Source organism: Lutjanus erythropterus, chromosome 17 (genome assembly GCF_056507025.1).
Source record: "Lutjanus erythropterus isolate fLutEry1 chromosome 17, fLutEry1.hap2, whole genome shotgun sequence".
NCBI classification, from domain to species: Eukaryota; Metazoa; Chordata; class Actinopteri; order Lutjaniformes; family Lutjanidae; genus Lutjanus; species Lutjanus erythropterus.
Window position 1 is genome coordinate 37124366 of NC_139333.1, and position 19629 is coordinate 37143994.

A 19629-nucleotide genomic window follows, 5' to 3' on the forward strand; every position below is an offset into this window, starting at 1 on the left:
GAAAATGACCTTGTATTGTGATTGGACGTCATGAAAAAACATCTGTGCTGTGATTGGCTATTGTAAAATCACCCTGTATTGTGATTGGCTGTTGAGAAATACCTCTTTATTCTGATTGGTTACTGGAAAATCCCCCTGTATTGTGATTGGCTGTTGTAAAATCTCACTATAATGTGATTGGCTGTTGAGAAATGCCTCTTTATTCTGATTGGTTACTGGAAAATCCTCCTGTATTGTGATTTGCTGTTGTAAAATCCCCCTATATTCTGATTGGCTGTGGCAAAATCCCCCTGTATTCTGATTGGTTGTTTGAAAATGACCCCATATTGTTATTGGCTGTCATGAAAAACATCTGTGCTGTGATTGGCTGTTGTAAAATCCCCCTGTATTCTGATTGGCTGTTTGAAAATCACCCTGTTTTGTGATTGGCTGTTGTAAAATCCCTCTGCATTCTGATTGGTTACTGTAAAATCCCCCTTTATTGTGATTGGCTGTTGTAAAATCCCCCTATATTCAGATTGGCTGTTGCAGGATTCCCCTGCATTCTGATTGGTTGTTTGAAAATGACCCTGTATTGTGATTGGCTGTCATGAAAAACATCTGTGCTGTGATTGGCTGTTGTAAAATCCCTTTGCATTGTGTTTGGCTGTTGTAAAATCCCACTGTAATGTGATTGGCTGTTGAGAAATACCTCTTATTCTGATTGGTTGCTGGAACATCCCCCTGTACTGTGATTGGCTGTTGTAAACACTCCCTTATATTTTGATTGGCTGTTGCAAAAAACCCCTACATTCTGATTGGTTGTTGTAAAATCCCCCTGTATTCTGATTGGCTGTTTGAAAATCCCCCTGTATTCTCATTGGATGTTGTAAAATCCCCCTGCATTCTGATTGGTTATTGTAAAATCCCACTGTAATGTGATTGGGTGTTGTAAAATCCCCCTGCACTGTGATTGGCTGTTGTAAAATCCCCCTGTATTTTGATTGGCTGTTTGAAAATCACCCTGTTTTGTGATTGGCTGTTGTAAAATCCCTCTGCATTCTGATTGGTTACTGTAAAATCCCCCTTTATTGTGATTGGCTGTTGTAAAATCCCCCTATATTCTGATTGGCTGTTGCAGGATTCCCCTGCATTCTGATTGGTTGTTTGAAAATGACCCTGTATTGTGATTGGCTGTCATGAAAAACATCTGTGCTGTGATTGGCTGTTGTAAAATCTTTGCATTGTGATTGGCTGTTGTAAAATCCCACTGTAATGTGATTGGCTGTTGAGAAATACCTCTTATTCTGATTGATTGCTGGAACATCCCCCTGTACTGTGATTGGCTGTTGTAAACACTCCCTTATATTTTGATTGGCTGTTGCAAAAAACCCCTACATTCTGATTGGTTGTTGTAAAATCCCCCTGTATCCTGATTGGCTGTTGGAAAATCCCCCTGTATTCTGATTGGATGTTGTAAAATCCCCCTGCATTCTGATTAGTTATTGTAAAATCCCACTGTAATATGATTGGTTGTTGTAAAATCCCCCTGCACTCTGATTGGCTGTTGTAAAATCCCCCTGTATTCTGATTGGCTGTTGTAAAATTCCTCTGTATTGTAATTTGCTGTTAGAAAATCCCACTGTAATGTGATTGGGTGTTGAGAAGTACCTCTTTATTCTGAATGGTTGCTGGAAAATCCCCATGTATTGTGATTGGCTGTTGTAAAATCCCCCTATATTCTGATTGGCTGTTGTAAAATCCCCCTGTATTCTGATTGGCTGTTGTAAAATCACACTGCATTCTGATTGGCTGTTGTAAAATCCCACTGTAATGTGATTGGCTGTTGAGAAATACCTCTTTATTCTGATTGGTTGCTGGAACATCCCCCTGTACTGTGATTGGCTGTTGTAAACACTCCCTTATATTTTGATTGGCTGTTGCAAAAAACCCCTACATTCTGATTGGTTGTTGTAAAATCCCCATGTATCGTGATTGGCTGTTGTAAAATCCCCCTGTATTCTGATTGGCTGTTTGAAAATCCCCCCGTATTCTGATTGGCTGTTGTAAAATCACACTGCATTCTGATTGGCTGTTGTAAAATCCCACTGTAATGTGATTGGCTGTTGTAAAATCCCCCTTTATTCTGATTGGCTGTTGGAAAATCACCCTGTATTGTGGTTGGCTGTTGTAAAATCCCACTGTAATGTGATTGGCTGTTGAGAAATACCTCTTTATTCTGATTGGTTGCTGGAAAATCCCCCTGTATTGTGATTGGCTGTTGTAAAATCCCCCTATATTCTGATTGGCTGTCATAAAAAACATCTGTGCTTTGATTGGTTGTTGGAAAAATTACTTGTATTTCATTGGCTGTTATGTACTGTGACAGGCCTAATGAAAACCCATCATTTCATGTTCAGTAAGCCCTCTTATTATCCGTAACTCAAAAACACTAACTTAAAACTTTTTTTTAAAAAAAGATGTTTTTCTCTGTCATACAATATTATTTATGTATAAAGGAAGAGTGCTGGGAAATGTACTCAAAAAAGTGAGGCAGTCAGTTTCGGTAATTTTTTTTTTTATCCTAAAAGAAAATTATAAATGCAGAGAAACACATTTGGGAATCTGTAAACCGTGCAGCAGCTGAAAGCCTCTGGAAATCTGGTTTAAAATAAAGTATCTATCAACGTCATGTAACTAACAATATCAGGACAGTGTGCAAAAACTATACCTTTAACTACAATATTTCATATTTGTATTAAAACTAATTTCTAACATTTTTCAGGTGTTTATAAAGAACCTAGGTTGTATGAGACACTGACTTACCTGCCGTAGATGGATGTTGACACGCCTCCGATTTTGTAGAAGCAAAGATGCGTACCAGCACAGAAGTGTAGCAATGCACTGTTGAGGAAAGGGTCAGCAACAACATATAACATATTTTAACCACTTACAAAAATTTGTATCAGTTTAAATGTACATTATATTTTGAAGATTTTCTCAGCTTCACCTTGCTACCAGGCAGCCTTTTCTCATGGTATACTGCTGTTATATAAGCTAACTATCGCTCTCTCCAAACCAACCATGTATTAAGTAATTAGTGCTTCTGCTAAGACTCGGGTGGCTTTGGAGATATGATATTTGGCTTGTATGAAGGCGAGATCCTGTTGGAAAGGATGGCTGACAGGAAGGTAAAGCAGTGAAAATATTTGAAATATTGCATAAAGTTAAATACTTTTTTGTTGGGAAGAACACTTTCAAGTGGTTAAAATGTTTTGCTGCTAACCCTGTCTAAAGCAGTACACTGTTTAGCTCATCTACATCGGTACTCCTGCTGCTTCTCCAAACCAGAAGCAGCCAACTAACATCTACTGTGGGCAATACACTGACTATGGATAAGTACCCTATACAAACACACTTTGAATGAACCATCCTCTTAACAGTTATGAAGGTACTGTGTGGCATACTTCTGACCATTTAGTGTAAACCTAGCAACTATAAAGGCACATTATGCAGTTTTGGAAAAGAAATTCAAACTCAGAAAAGTAATAATACAAACGCAAATATTGATATATTTTCATAACTGAATAAATAAGGGATCCTAAGAGGGAAATGAGGTCCCTAAAACACTGTCTGAAGCCAGAAAGTTGGGTCCCTGCAAAAAAAAGAAACAATATGAAAATTATGCTCTTTGAGGACAATTTGTTTATTCTGTAATTAATTATTAATTCAGTCAGTCATGTATGTATCCGTGAATATTCTTTTTTGATTCAAAATTCTTTCCCAAAACTACAAGTGTACCTTTAAAAACAAGATCTTTAAAATTGTCACATAACAGCTTATGAACACTACATATCTTTTTTTTACAATGGTTCAATGCAAATTTATTACATAAACAAGTTCAGTGTGTACTGAAAGCCGGTAGACTACATTAGCAATCTGAAAAAGATGAGCTTAACAGTTGTCAACATGGCATATTCATGTCGCAGACCTTGCTGTAACTGAGTGAGCCACTAAAGTTCACTATTCCTTTTCAGAATCCACTAATCTTGTTTAGATCTTGAGTTCTGAAATTGTGTCATCAAGTCATTCTTGAGTCTGCAGCTGTGGTTTGCAGCTCTAATTTGCAGCTCTAAGTGAATTTAAAAGTGTTGGTCAGTCTTTTGGGACGCATCGACAATCTGGTGAGGTTGATCACCACATCACCTTCTACAGTGACAGATCCTTATAGGCTGGTAGTGAACCAGAGTCCCAGTGATGCACCCCAAGATCTGGCTATGGCTCAGAAAGACAATGCACTAATTGCATCCAGTGAAAACAATGGAAACTAAGGTGAGCAAAGAATTTTGTTCATGGTTGATTGTCATAAAAATGCTGTATACACAAGTCCGATAGATCTGTTTTCATTCTACTGTTTAGTGCTCTTGATTGCAGAGAAAGTAATTGTGCCACTCCTGGACTAATGACATTTATTTGATTTGTTTGGGGTGGTGCTGCTACTAACAATTATTTTTAATATTTCATAATTTATTATTTCAGAATTAATGTATTGATTAATCAATGAGTTGGTTGGACTATAAAATGTCAAAAAAAAAGTGTGAAAATCACTTGATCAGCGTTTCTTGAAGCCCAAGATGACGTCCTCAAATGTCTTCTTTTGTCCACAAACTAGATATATTCAGTTTACTGTCACAGAAGACTAAAACAAACAGAAAATATTCACATTTGAGGATCTAAAAACAGAGTATTGAGACTTTTTTTCTTTAAAAAATGACTCAAAGTGATTAGTCAATTATCAGAATTATTGGTGATTAATTTGATAGTTGATTAATTATCTATTAACCAATTACATGTTACAGCTCTAGTTTGAGGTGGCTGTCATATATATAATCAACACAGCCCAAGTGGCCAAAAAATACACTTAATAGGTTTCAAAACTTCTCACCTGCAGTTGAAATTTAGCCAGCTAACTGTCTGTCTAACACTGGCACATTTACAGAAATGCTGATTAGGTTATCCCTAGAACTAAATGAAAATGAGGAGTCACGTGGGTACGCTGAGCAGGATGGCAGCACTGTAGGAGGGCTCAGACCACTCGCTACTAATTTAATTGTTTAATCCATATTTATCTGCCTACCTTGAGCTAAATATTGATAGACTTTATCCCAAAAAAGTTCTTAGTACTTTGACTACATTTTTGGCGGTGAGAAATGGCGACAACGTCGAAATATTTTAAGGATATGGGCCACATAGCTACTCGGAACAAGCTAGCTGCTAATGAGGACAAGTCTCCCGACGAAGCTGCAGAACAGAAAATAAGCATTGAAAAATTTTTTGCTGAAATAACCAAACTGTACGGTGGCCGACAAGTGCAAACGCGCTGCATATACAGACAGGTGCTGCAGGCCTACGTGAAAATATTATGGCACATATTACTAGATAAAATCCTTACTGTCTGTTATGTATTATGCACTCCCTGTACTTTACTGTTGTTTTATGTATGAGTGTTGTCATGTTGCTTATATAATGTCATGTTTCCTTTCCCTGTCTTCAACATGACAATAAAGTTTGTTTTAAAAAAAATAAAAATAAAATAAAAAAAAATCCTGAAAGGGGAAACGTAATTATGAAGAATAAACATCCCGTAACTGTTTTTTAAACTAAAAAAAAAAAAAAAAAAAAAAAAAAAAAAAGGAATAGGCCTATGTGAGAAGTAGAAAGTTATTGGTGAGAGGAAAATTGGAGGCGGGAGAGGCTACATGAAAAAGTACGTATTCTTTTTTCTTTTTCTTTCTTTCTTTCTTTTTTCCACATGTGGCCCTCATCTTTTACTGTATTATGAAAGTGCAGCTGATTTACATTTTTACATTTTTGTTTGTTTGTCGGATTTACATTTTCTGATTTTTTGCCTCTCCCACCTCCAATTTTCCTCTCACCAATAACTTTCTACTTCTCACGTAGGCCTATTCCTCTCCTCCGCAGGTTGATTCGTCCGTTGTCTGTCTCTCGGGGGAAAGCTCAGCACTGCCCCTAGAGGCCTGGAGCACTTCCGTTGTGTGACTGTATATGCAGCGTTTTCGTTTTGCATTTGTTTTCTCATTTGCAGCGCGTTTCTGTATATGCGGCGTTTTCTTTTTGCATTTGTTTTCTCATTTGCAGCGCGTTTCTGTATTTGCAGCGTTTTCGTTTTGCATCTGTTTTCCTATATGCAGCGCGTTTCTGTATTTGGAGCACGTTTCTGTTTATGCAGCGCGTTTCTGTATTTGCAGCACATTTCTGTTTATGCAGCGCGTTTCTGTATTTGCAGCGATTTCGTTTTGCATCTGTTTTCCTATATGCAGCGTGTTTCTGTATTTGCAGCACATTTCTGTATATGCAGCGCGTTTCTGTATTTGCAGCGTTTTCCTTTTGCATCTGTTTTCTTATATGCAGCGCGTTCCTGTATTTGCAGCGCCTGTCTGTATATGCAGCGCGTTTGCACTTGTCGGCCACCGTAAAACTGAGTACTAAACTGACAGAAGTAGCTGCTGATGTAGTGACCATTAAAGAAACCACCACTGAGCTGAAAAACTCTGTCAGCGGGCTACAGGTACGAGTGGAGGAGGCGGAGGAGCGAATCTCCCAGCTGGAGGACACGACTGAGGGCCTTGTGACAAACACTAGTACCATGGGGAAAAAGGTGGATATGCTATGGGACCGTGTGCAAATCCTGGAGAATCACTGCAAAAGAAACAACATAAGATTGGTGAGACTGGTGGAGACATACGGGACAAATGGCACTTTGGAGGAATGTGTCAAAAAAGTTCTGAGCAAAGGGCTAGGGATAAACCCTGAGGCGGAGTTTAAAATTGAACAAATGCACCAAATGCTAGCCCCGATGCCGAATGAGGACCAGCTGCCCAGACCCATACTGATCCGCTTTCTGGCTTCCGCCTGCGAGAAGGTATTGAGAGCTGCAGCCAAGACATGAGGAGTGAAATGGGATGGACAAAGGCTGTTGATATTTCTTGATCTAACCAAGGAGTTAGCGGAGAAGAGGAAGGAGTTCCTGACCACGAAGAAGGCACTACAGCAACGCAATGTGAGATACACACTGGCCTTCCCCGCCACGCTGAGATTCACATGGAAGGGCAAGAGCCATCATTTTACAAGCGTGGAGGAGGCTGAACACTTTATCAACCAGAATTGCAACAACGCTTGAAACATGTACGGGATACATATTTATTTTCAACTGGACTGAGGATCAAGGGACAGGTAGATCATGAGAGAATGTGATGCGGGCGGGTCGGCTTACACAGGCTGTCATTAGCAACGAGCAGTTGGGAGGACCCCACGGACCTTGTTTGTTTGTTTTTTTTCTGTCAGGGCATTGTGTTTTTGTTTACTGTCATATTAAATGGCTAGAAATTATGTTACAATTATCAGCTGGAATATAAAAGGTTGTGGAAGTCCTGCAAAAAGAGGGAAAATATCTTATCTTAAACACAATAAGGCCGATGTTGCATTTATTCAAGAGTCACATTTTAAGTCAGAGGAAACTCTGAAACCAAAATTTGGATGGGTAGGACATGTTTTTGATAGTTCATTTTCCAGTAAACGCAATGGGGTGGTTATACTTCTACATAAAAATATGGCTTTAAATTGGTTAGACAGATAAAGGATAATGAGGGTAGAATGATTTGTTTACAGGCTAATATAGATGGCAAAAATATTATTTTGTGCAATATTTATGCACCAACCACCAGTGTAACCCAAACTGTTTTCATCAAGTAAATAACATTTTGGGAGAAATGGAGGGTGATGTAATTCTAGCAGGAGATTTTAATCAAGTCTGGGATCCATTTATAGATCGAAGTACTTTTAGGGGCCCATCTTGGATACCTAAAGATAGAGCAGCTATACACATGTTGAGTGAGGATAATACTCTAGTGGATATTTGGCAGTTGACAAACCCACGAAAAAGAGAATATACTTTTTTCTCTCAGTTACAAATCATACTCGAGAATTGATATGTTTTTAATATCAAACAATATAACCAAGCAAGTTGCATATTGTAAAATTAATCCAATGGCTCGATCTGACCATGCAGCTGTAGAGCTGGGAATTGATATTAAATAATGACACAGAGAGAAGAGGTAGATGGAGATTGAATGCGTCACTATTATCTAATGAGGCTTTTAACTTATTATTAAAAGAAGAATTACAGTCTTTTTTTGAATTAAATACAGGCAGCTCAGGCAGGAGATCAACAGAGTGGAAATCATCTAAAGCTTATATTCAAGGGAAAATTATAGCATATGCATCTAAAAAGAAAAGAGAGGACATGAGTAAGATAAAGGAATTGGAAACTAAAATTAGGATGTATGAAAGGGAATTGGCAGACAATTTCTCAAACCAGTTATATCAAAACATTTGCAAGCTTAAATTTGAACTTTGCCATATAAACTACATCATACAAATGGTACTGATAATGTAGCTGTACAATGTGCATAATGCAATACATTCGAAAAAAAAACAAAAAAACACACACACATTTTAGTGGCATTTTGTAAGTTTTCAGTGTCTAACAGTGGAATTTCCGAGTGTCCGTGAAGGCACCTCGACTTGACTTGGCTGTGTGACGTCGTCGGACCATTAACTTCTCCCGCGTCTGTTGAGGTGAGTGGCTGCGGGTCTCCGTTCCTGTCTCTTTAATGTCAAAAAACAGCAGTTAAATAGTCAGAAATATGTAAACTGACAGTGAATTGGCATGATAATCGATAAATACGAACAGGAAATGAAGCCTCGGTCGATAGGCGGTCAGGGGGAGGGGCGGGAGAGGGCGGTGCGTCGAAATCCGGCGGTTTAAAAACCCCTACACATGATCAACGGTAAAAACGCTTTGCGCTGGCTGTCCCATATTTTCCTATGGAGAGAGCGGTGGCGCCCGACCTAGCGGCACTGCTACCCTTGGCATGGCGCACCGCTGGGATGTGCCGCTCAGCGCTGCGCCCAAAGTTCAACTTTGACCTCGTGCTGACCTTTCAAAGCGCAACCAATGAGATAACAGCTGAATGTGACGTAGCCAAAAGCCACACATACAAATAGAGGAGGGAGAGAAAATGGAAGAAAAACTCATTCTCTGTGTTTCCGAGTTCCCCGAACTGTATAACACATGATACCACGATCTCGGCAGGAAGAGTATTGCTTGGCGAAATGTCAGTAGTCAGATCGGGCTACCAGGCTTGTGATTAGGCAGAGTTTACGAGCTACCGTTAAGCTAAATACAATGCTAACGTTAGTTTAGCTGTTTGTGTACGTTCGCTATTCCAGGCAGACACAGTGACAGGATCAGTGCTTCATAGCTATATAAACTGTCCTTTAGCTCAGCAACAGTAAATCCTATCATGTTGTTACATAGAGCTGTGGTTAGTTTTTGCAAAAGGGGAGTCTGCTTTTTCCTCCAGGTCCTTTTCTTTCCGGAGTGACAAGTAGCGTTTGGTGTTGCCTAGCAACGGTGAATAGCTCGCACTTCTCGATGACGTATACCTGAGCTCCTCCGCGTCCGCTCAGCGCCTCTGCGCCCTACCTGGCGGTGAGCGAAGAGCAAATTTCTTGTCATGACAGTTGAGCTAGCTAACTTGGTGCTGCCTGTTAGCTGCAGTAACATATCTGCAGTAACAAGCGCCTGTCTCCCCCCGTTCCTCTGTGTGTATGAATGTAGCCCTAGCTTCAGTAAAGCACAAACCACAGGTGAGAGAGAGGAGGAGAGACAGTGTGACAGTAAATATTAAATAAAATAAATAAATAAAGCAAAGGGCATCTTGAGGGAAAGACTGAATCTTATATTCAGTATACTTAAGCATTAAGTCAGCTAAGGTATATATAGGCTAATTGTTGTGTTTATGTTTAATTATGTCTCATGTGATTGTGTTTTTATTTGACAATTATTAGCTGATAGCTTTATTACGTAAAGATTGTTGGTTATGTGTGAACTTTTGCTTAATGTAGTGTGTGTAGAAGTACCTAGAATTTGAATATTTATTATGAATGTACTTTCTTGCAAACCTACGGATAAAAGCAGTCATAACTGGTGCTGCATAGTTTGAGCAGACATACACACAGATAAACTGAGATACATAAGATGAGACTAATATTGTTTCTAGGCAAAGAGAAATACGTTTGGAGGCTGCGCTTGAGTGGTGAGTGAAGTAAAATCTGAACTCAAAGTAACAACAGAGTACATTATTTGACTGTGGACTGTGTTTAGCTGCCTTAAATGGGACAGAAGAACAATGGTAGTAGGCAGCCATGTATATTAGACTTAGAGCCAGACATTCAGTTAAACCAGTCACAATCAGCTTTGACAATTTCTGCCCAGCAACTGTGGGTGGACATGTATCCACTGTGTAGGCAAGACATGCATTTGATGAAAATCTGCCTCTCGAACTACTGCCTCTGAGTGACAGACCCTAAGTCCCACAGCCAAACCAAACACATGTTGAGCGAGAAGAGAAGACTGCGAACACAGCTGTGTAAATTTTATTCTTGTGGTGCCAAATATGTGGTCACACCAACGATTTAAAGAACTGGGGTCATCTGCTTTTCTCCTGAAGGTCTTAATCTGAGTTAATATGGGAGTGAATGGGGCAGTTGGTTGGAAAACTTGTCCTTTTTGACCTTGCTGAGCCAAAACTATAAGTCCTTTTGTTTCTGTGGTCACATGTTGCTACCGGCACAGCTTTTCCTACAATCTGATGTGCAATTTGTGTATGTTGAGAGAACACTGAAGTCTGAATCTGAGAAGGGGTGTAAGTGAGAGAAGAACAAAATGGCTGACAATAAAAATGGCAGTAGGCAGTGATGGATATTAGCCTTAGAGCTAGATATTCAATGGCTGCTATGGCCAGCAGCTATGAGTGAACATGCATCCACAGACACGCACACACTCACCCATACACATACAAACATGCACAATAGTGCATGCACGCACACACACGTGCACGGACACACAGACACGCACACATGCACAACTTCAATGATACATTTAGTGCTATTATTACTGCTGGCAGTATGGTGGAAATACTAGTTGGCAGTGAGCATAAGGCACACTCAAAGTTTTGTGCAAAATTTTCTGGCTATAGTTAGTGATGCCTATGTGAATTGTACATCAGGCACACTGAATGACACTTACACTACAGCATTTACAGTGAACATGATGCTGAAGCATCCCTTTAAGAAATTTAATTGTTTTACTGTAATAAATTCATCCCACTGCAGTTGAAGTAAATAAAGGCAGACTTAAAAAGTGTAAATGTTTCTTTTATGTCAGTCTGCTTTCTTGAAGTTGCAGAAGTTAGTCCTAATGTCATGCTTTGTTGAAGTTGCATAAGTTAGTCTAATGCCATGTTAAGGTCGGGAGGCTTAAACTGCATTTTCTCACAAAACATGTTGATATACTATTTGTTGGTAAACAAAAAAGCCAAGTGCCTTTAAAACAATTTTAATAGCTTTTAAAGGGATCATTCAGCTTATTTGAAGTGGGGTTATGTGAGGACCTTATCTATAGTCAGTGTATTAAGTACAGTGAATTTGAGACAGCACACCCCCAATTGGGACAAGCAGAGAGGAGCACCATTAGGGAAGCTAGCAGTGTATTACTGTGGACAAGGTCAGTAACAAAACATATTTTAGCCACCTGAACAAGGTCCACCTAGAAAATAATTATTTTCCATTGTAAATGGCCCACTGGTAATCCAGAGTTTTACTTATGTCAAGATTAACTAACTGAGATTTTTCACTAAACCTAGAATACACCCCTGGTCTTAGCACAGTGCATGAGGAGATGGAGTCCAGCAATCCGCCACTGCTGTCCTCACCGCTAACCTAAAGCATCCATGTACCTGGGAGTGGGAGTCGGCACACCAAGAGGCCACTGCTTCACCATTATTTGACCTGGACCTGGTGGGTAACTATGGGTGTGTTCGAAACCGCATACTTACCTACTACTCATACTAACTCTTTGAGTATGCAGTGTGTCTACACTGGCAGTATGCGATTATTGAGTATGCGAGAAGTTCCCGGATGCATACTGCATTCGCCAGAAATGTTGAGTATCCATCATCAGCTTACTACTCACACTCAAATTACCCAGGACGCAACGCGACGTGACGTCACCGCGAACAGGACAGGGGAAAAAAAGCGTTTTTATCAGTTTTTCCCTCCAATGTTTATGCTTGGAGGTATGTTGTTAGCGATTTCTCATTGGATTTACATTTATTAAGAAAGTTTAAAAAATAAATACAACTTGCATCTGACAACAAGACCGATCTTCGTCTCATAGCCGACAAGACTCTCCGCCGGTAAGGCATCATGACTGCTCAAATTCCGTTAACGGGACGAGATCAGTCCAAACGGCGGTGTCAAGCAGGATGTATTGCGGGTTGGTTCGCTTCTTGTTTTCAAAGTAAAAGCACTATTTATCACCATGGTCTTTTGGTATGAGAAAGGGAAAGGGGTGTTTTATTTTGTGAATATAACCGGAAGTGTGTTGCTCACTGCGGCTAATTTAAATTTCGCCGAATTCGTCCGAACGAAATTGTAAACGGTTGGTATTTGGACAAATAAACGGCACACTCGTGATCTAAACGGCCACTTTCTCGCCTGATTTAAAAAAAATCTCGATAAAGTGATATATTTAAAGAGGTTAGAGCTAAAGTGAAATCAGCTTCAGCCTGTCGATTTCGGCTCGGGTAGGAGCGCAATGCATTGTGGGTTATCATGCAGTACGCTGTAGTGTAAACGCTTTGCATACTGTCTGATGGATTGGGTATGCAGTATGGAGTATGGATAGTATGGGTATGGAAGTATATAGTAGTTAGTATGCGGTTTCGAACACAGCCTATGTTTGTTTTCTTTGATTCTTTGAATGCTGCCAATAACTTATAGTTATACTTATGGACACAGTAAATTTTGACCACGTACATCATTGGTTAATGTCATCTCTCTCTTCCACTGATCTATAAACATGAAATAATTAACATACATAACTTACAGCATCTTGATTTTTTTTTTTTATTATTTTCATTTGCAGAGGTAAACATGTAAATGAGTGTTGATCTGTGTTTGTGCACTTGTTCTTAACAGGAAACAAACATGTTCCAGAGATGGAGAGACAAAACTCACAGGAACACACCACTACTATCTGCTCTATAAATCGACCTGTGCCAGGTAAATAAGAACAGCCTCCTCCCATGCATGATATGTGTCTCTTTTTTATTGTGTATTAGTGGTATATAAGCATGTAATGTACACTGTCTGTATTGTGCTTTTTTATATCCGAGGGACAGGAACAGGTAGTGCAGCTATATGTCTTGACTCTGAAAACTGCTGATTTCCAGACATGGCGCTAAAGTTTCCTCTCCTCTCCTCTCCTCTCCTCTCCTCTCCTCTCCTCTCCTCTCCTCTCCTCTCCTCTCCTCATCGACACCAACCAGATGCACTTATAAAATTAAACAACCGTATAAGGAGGCCTATACGTAAAACGGGAGAGTCTGTGTTTCTCTGTGAGAAACTTTGAGATCTTCTCACAGCAGAGTGAACAGGTCTTTGTGTGAAACACTGCAGAGTGTAACATCATGCTGTTTACAGACAGTCTGCTGTCATTAGTTTGACAGAGAGACAGAGAGGGTCGTGTCTAGAAGGGAACCCTAGACCTGCGAAAGATCGTGCAAGTTTGATTATTTTAGTAGAAATAACGAACACAAATCTTGCGAGAATTGTGCAAATAAAGAGTTAGAGCTTCTAGACACGACCGAAAAAGGTGCGCAGCTCCAAAAATAGAAAATCATATCGTGGTGTTGATGTTTTTAATGTGGCGGGCTGCCATAAATAAAACACTATTCACTGAAACACTGATCACTGACCTGCTGTGATGGAAAAAAATACTCAGATTCTTTACTTAGGTATTTTTACATTGTGGTATTAGTGTGAATACAATTTAAAAATTTTGCATGTTATTGTTTCCTGTATCATCCTGTATTGTATCATAACAGTCATTGTTTTTTAAATTCTTAAGCAACAGACAGTCAAATGTTGTACATAATTCAAACATTATTATATCATAAAGGTAGCTATTGAGTGTTCATTATTGCACTAAATTAATGTTATACTGCTTTATAAAAACATTAGTGTGTGTGTTTCTGTTGTTTCAGAATGGCTCGACCAAATAAGCAGTTTGTAGCAGAAGCAGAATTCAAACATTGTGATATTATAAAGGCAGCTATTGAGTGTGGGGTCAGCTTTCTAACAAACATTCAAATATTCTACATAATTCAAATATTATATTTACATGGCAGGTATTCAGTGTTGCGTCAGGTTTTTAAGTAATATTCAAATATTCTACATAATTCAAAAATTATATTTTCGAGGCAGCTATCAGTGTGGCATCAGCTTTTTAACAAAAATCCAAATATTCTACCTAATTCAAATATTACCTTAAAAAGGCAGCTATTCAGTGTGGTATCAGTCATTCTACAAACATTCAAAAATTCCACGTAATTCAAACTTTATTATATTTTAAAGGTAGCTATTCAGTGTGGTGTCAGCCTTTCTAACTAATATTCAAATATTATACATAATTCAAACCTTCTTATATCATTCACGCAGCTGTTCAGTGTGGCGTCAGGCATATTGTTGCAGCAAGCCAATGCAGCATTGCAGCTTGGCTTCAGCTTGTTGCATTCACAGCGGTAATTTCTTTAGAAATTGCTTTTCTAGTATCTCTAGTATCCTATTTAACTCGACCCTAAATTCCTTCAGGGGTCCATCCTCTTTTGTAAGAATGAGCAGTTTTTGAAGCAATGTGACCTTCTGACCTTTCCTGAGAGTTGGTAGTTAAGGTTTGTTTCATTACTTGAGGTGTATTTCACCGTCAATATTGTTATTATTTTTATTATTGTTAATAGGGATTTTGAAGACAGTTTTGCTCTAATTTTTGGTTCTGAATGCCTTCCTTTCGATATTATTTGGGTTTATTACATTGACACCAGGCCTTTTCTCTGTATTTCAGAATGGTCTGGTGTAAGTGAAGACCTGAGCCGGTGCAAGCTGCGTCCCCCAGCAAGGTGAAAGGACTGCCACAAAGGAGGTGAAACAGCACATTAGCCAAAGTTATAAAGACATTTTTTCTTTATTCTGTGAGCCATATGGCTCCAAAATTTAACTTCTCTGGACTATTTTCATCTTTTGTGACTCTCTTTTAGAAAATTATTATGATATTTTATTTTACTATTGCTTTAGAGGCTTTGCAGAGGCTGTAAACTGACTCTCCATGTGCTGCTGAATTGTTTGACCGTTCACTTGATAGACCGTGCAGAGACTCTTTTTGTCCAGCAGATGGAGCCAAGCTATCAGTAACCAGTTATTTGACTTTTGCTCTTTCTCATCAAACAGCTACCCTGACACAGTAGGACGTGCTTTTTTTTTTTCTTTTTTTTTTCCCTTCTTTTATAAATTTTTTTTAATACTGAAGGTTTTTTTCAATTAGGACTTAGTCTCCATTATTTATTTATTTATTTATTTTACATTTATTCTATTTTTTTTTTTAATAATAATTTCTTTTCTTTGCATTTATATTTTAGGGATTTATTTGTTTTTTTAAGAGGATACAGTTTTTTTCTTCCATAACCCCCCATAAAGGTTTTATTGTGTGTGTGATTTTGGATCGTTATCCTGACCTCTTCTCAATTTGATATCTTCTAGATATTATCACCTCACCTGAGATATAGGTGTGCTGAATAATTATTGGTGCATACAGCACTGGATAAGAAGAGGTCAGGTGACGATCCATGGCTGCTCAACCATTTACTTTTTATTTTTAACGGAGCCTCAGGAAAGGGCCATCCAATTAGAGATTTAATCTCACCGCAGGTCACAAATGTGGTGTATGCCAGTGTTCCCCAACCCTGGTTCTCAGGGCCCACTGTTTAGGTCGGGAGGCTTAAACTGCATTTTCTCACAAAACATGTTGATATACTATTTGTTGGTAAACAAAAAAGCCAAGTGCCTTTAAAACAATTTTAATAGCTTTTAAAGGGATCATTCAGTTTATTTGAAGTGGGGTTATGTGAGGACCTTATCTATAGTCAGTGTATTAAGTACAGTGAATTTGAGACAGCACACCCCCAATTGGGACAAGCAGAGAGGAGCACCATTAGGGAAGCTAGCAGTGTACTACTGTGGACAAGGTCAGTAACAAAACATATTTTAGCCACCTGAACAAGGTCCACCTAGAAAATAAATAGTTTCCATTGTAAATGACCCACTGGTAATCCAGAGTTTTACTTATGTCAAGATTAACTAACTGAGATTTTTCACTAAACCTAGAATACACCCCTGGTCTTAGCACAGTGCATGAGGAGATGGAATCCAGCAACCCGCCACTGCTGTCCTCAGCGCTAACCTAAAGCATCCATGTACCTGGGAGTGGGAGTCGGCACACCAAGAGGCCACTGCTTCACCATTTTTTGACCTGGAGCATGACCTGGACCTGGTGGGTAACTATGTTTGTTTTCTTTGATTCTTTGAATGCTGCCAATAACTTATAGTAATACTTATGGACACAGTAAATTCTGACCACGTACATCATTGGTTAATGTCATCTCTCTCTTCCACTGATCTATAAACATGAAATAATTAACATACATAACTTACAACATCTTGAAATTTTTTTTTTATTATTTTCATTTGCAGAGGTAAACATGTAAATGAGTGTTGATCTGTGTTTGTGCACTTGTTCTTAACAGGAAACAAACATGTTCCAGAGATGGAGAGACAAAACTCACAGGATCACACCACTACTATCTGCTCTATAAATCGACCTGTGCCAGGTAAATAAGAACAGCCTCCTCCCATGCATGATATGTGTCTCTTTTTTATTGTGTATTAGTGGTATATAAGCATGTAATGTACACTGTCTGTATTGTGATTTTTTATATGCATCAATGGTGTAACATTTTTCTCTTCCTCTCACAAGGCTCTGACAAGATGTGAAGTTGGACACATGTCAATGAAGCAACAAGCAACATCAGCAGTCATCTTGAGCTGGAGTCAAACATGCTGTAAGTCAACTTTACAGTTCATAGATTGTGCATACCATTAGTATGAGCAATAGTTATAATGTGAAAACATTTAAAGGTTCAGTCACTGCTCCTTCTGTTTTGCTCTGACACTCATGAACAACAAACAGAAATCAAGGAGGGCTCCAGCAACATTTGACCGTGCTTTGCACAGCTAAGCCACACTGAGAGGCTACGACGAATACACCTGACAACTGCCTGACCTGTACCTCGTATGCGACTGTGTTTTTCTTTCAGTCATAAACACTGTAGTGTTACAGCATGACTCTGAAAACTGTTGATTTCCAGACAACAAATAACTGTGGGTTGTTTGTGTTGGCCGTCTACATCATCAGTCTTATAGTGTCCTCTCCTCTCGTCACATAACCAGAGCCACATGGACCGAGGGACAGGAACAGGTAGTGCAGCTATATGTCTTGACCAAATGTGAAGTAGGACACATGTCAACGAAGCAGTGCGGTACTGACAGCAACACTTGAGTGTGCTTTGCACAGCTAAGCCACACTGAGAGGCTACGACAAATATACCTGACCTGTACCTGGTATGTGACTGTGTTTTTCTGTCAGTCATGAACACTATAGTGTTACACCATGACTCTGAAAACTGCTGATTTCCAGACATGGCGCTAAAGTCTCCTCTCCTCTCCTCTCCTCTCCTCTCCTCTCCTCTCCTCTCCTCTCCTCTCCTCTCCTCTCCTCTCCTCTCCTCTCCTCTCCTCTCAGGGACAGGAAAAGGCAGTGCAGCTATGTGCTTTTTACTCAACATTCATTGCTAATCTTCAGATGGACCCAGACCATCTGTAAGTATCCTATATAGCAGGGGTCCCTAACAGGCGGACCGAGGTCCGAGTCCTGACCCACACGCCGTCCTATATGGACATGGACCTATAACCAATAAATTCTTAATAGATTTTAAATTTTGACGGGACGCTTCTATTTTAACTGGCATACCTTTTCTAGTCTTTCCGACGCTGGTTTAGCTGATCAGGAAACGCACAGACCAATTGCAGAGAAGCCGCGTGTGGAGGAGACTGTTGTTAATGACAAAGTTTATTACAACAGTCAAAACTAACGTGATGGTTAATGACATCGACACCAACCAGATGCACTTATAATATTAAACAACCGTATAAGGAGGCTTATACATAAAACGGGAGAGTCTGTGTTTCTCTGTGAGAAACTTTGAGATCTTCTCACAGCAGAGTGAACAGGTGAGGGAGGGAGGAGGGCACATTGATCACTAATCAATCACTGATACCGTCGTCATCTTGGACTGATTAAAAAATAAAAATGACAAAATTGGTGACAAACCAAACCTGGGTGTCCACACAAATAAAGTCTTTGTGTGAAACACTGCAGAGTGTAACATTATGCTGTTTACAGACAGTCTGCTGTCATTAGTTTGACAGAGAGACAGAGAGGGTCGTGTCTAGAAGGGAACCCTAGACCTGCGAAAGATCGTGCAAGTTTGATTATTTTAGTAGCAATAACGAACACAAATCTTGCGAGAATTGTGCAAATAAAGAGCTTCTAGACACGACCGAAAAAGGTGCGCAGCTCCAAAAATAGAAAATCATTTCGTGGTGTTGATGTTTTTAATGTGGCGGGCTGCCATAAATAAAACACTATTCACTGAAACACTGATCACTGACCTGCTGTGATGGAAAAAAATACTCAGATTCTTTACTTAGGTATTTTTACATTGTGGTATTAGTGTGAATACAATTTAAAAATTTTGCATGTTATTGTTTCCTGTATCATCCTGTATTGTATCATAACAGTCATTGTTTTTTAAATTCTTAAGCAACAGACAATCAAATGTTGTACATAATTCAAACATTATTATATCATAAAGGTAGCTATTGAGTGTTCATTATTGGACTAAATTAATGTTATACTGCTTTATAAAAACATTAGTGTGTGTGTTTCTGTTGTTTCAGAATGGCTCGACCAAATAAGCAGTTTGTAGCAGAAGCAGAATTCAAACATTGTGATATTATAAAGGCAGCTATTGAGTGTGGGGTCAGCTTTCTAACAAACATTCAAATATTCTACATAATTCAAATATTATATTTACATGGCAGGTATTCAGTGTTGCGTCAGGTTTTTAAGTAATATTCAAATATTCTACATAATTCAAAAATTATATTTTCGAGGCAGCTATCAGTGTGGCATCAGCTTTTTAACAAAAATCCAAATATTCTACCTAATTCAAATATTACCTTAAAAAGGCAGCTATTCAGTGTGGTATCAGTCATTCTACAAACATTCAAAAATTCCACGTAATTCAAACTTTATTATATTTTAAAGGTAGCTATTCAGTGTGGTGTCAGCCTTTCTAACTAATATTCAAATATTATACATAATTCAAACCTTCTTATATCATTCACGCAGCTGTTCAGTGTGGCGTCAGGCATATTGTTGCAGCAAGCCAATGCAGCATTGCAGCTTGGCTTCAGCTTGTTGCATTCACAGCGGTAATTTCTTTAGAAATTGCTTTTCTAGTATCTCTAGTATCCTATTTAACTCGACCC

The 19629-nt window shown here is 39.0% G+C and overlaps 1 long non-coding RNA gene across 1 annotated transcript; it reads left to right on the forward strand.

Moving 5' to 3' along the window:
- Nucleotides 1–16778: 16778 nt before the first annotated feature.
- On the forward strand, nt 16779–17895 carry LOC146312544 (uncharacterized). Its single transcript, XR_014772200.1, has 5 exons — nt 16779–16847; nt 16994–17078; nt 17207–17308; nt 17467–17637; nt 17819–17895. It is a non-coding gene; the product is annotated as an uncharacterized LOC146312544 (long non-coding RNA).
- Nucleotides 17896–19629: the final 1734 nt, after the last annotated feature.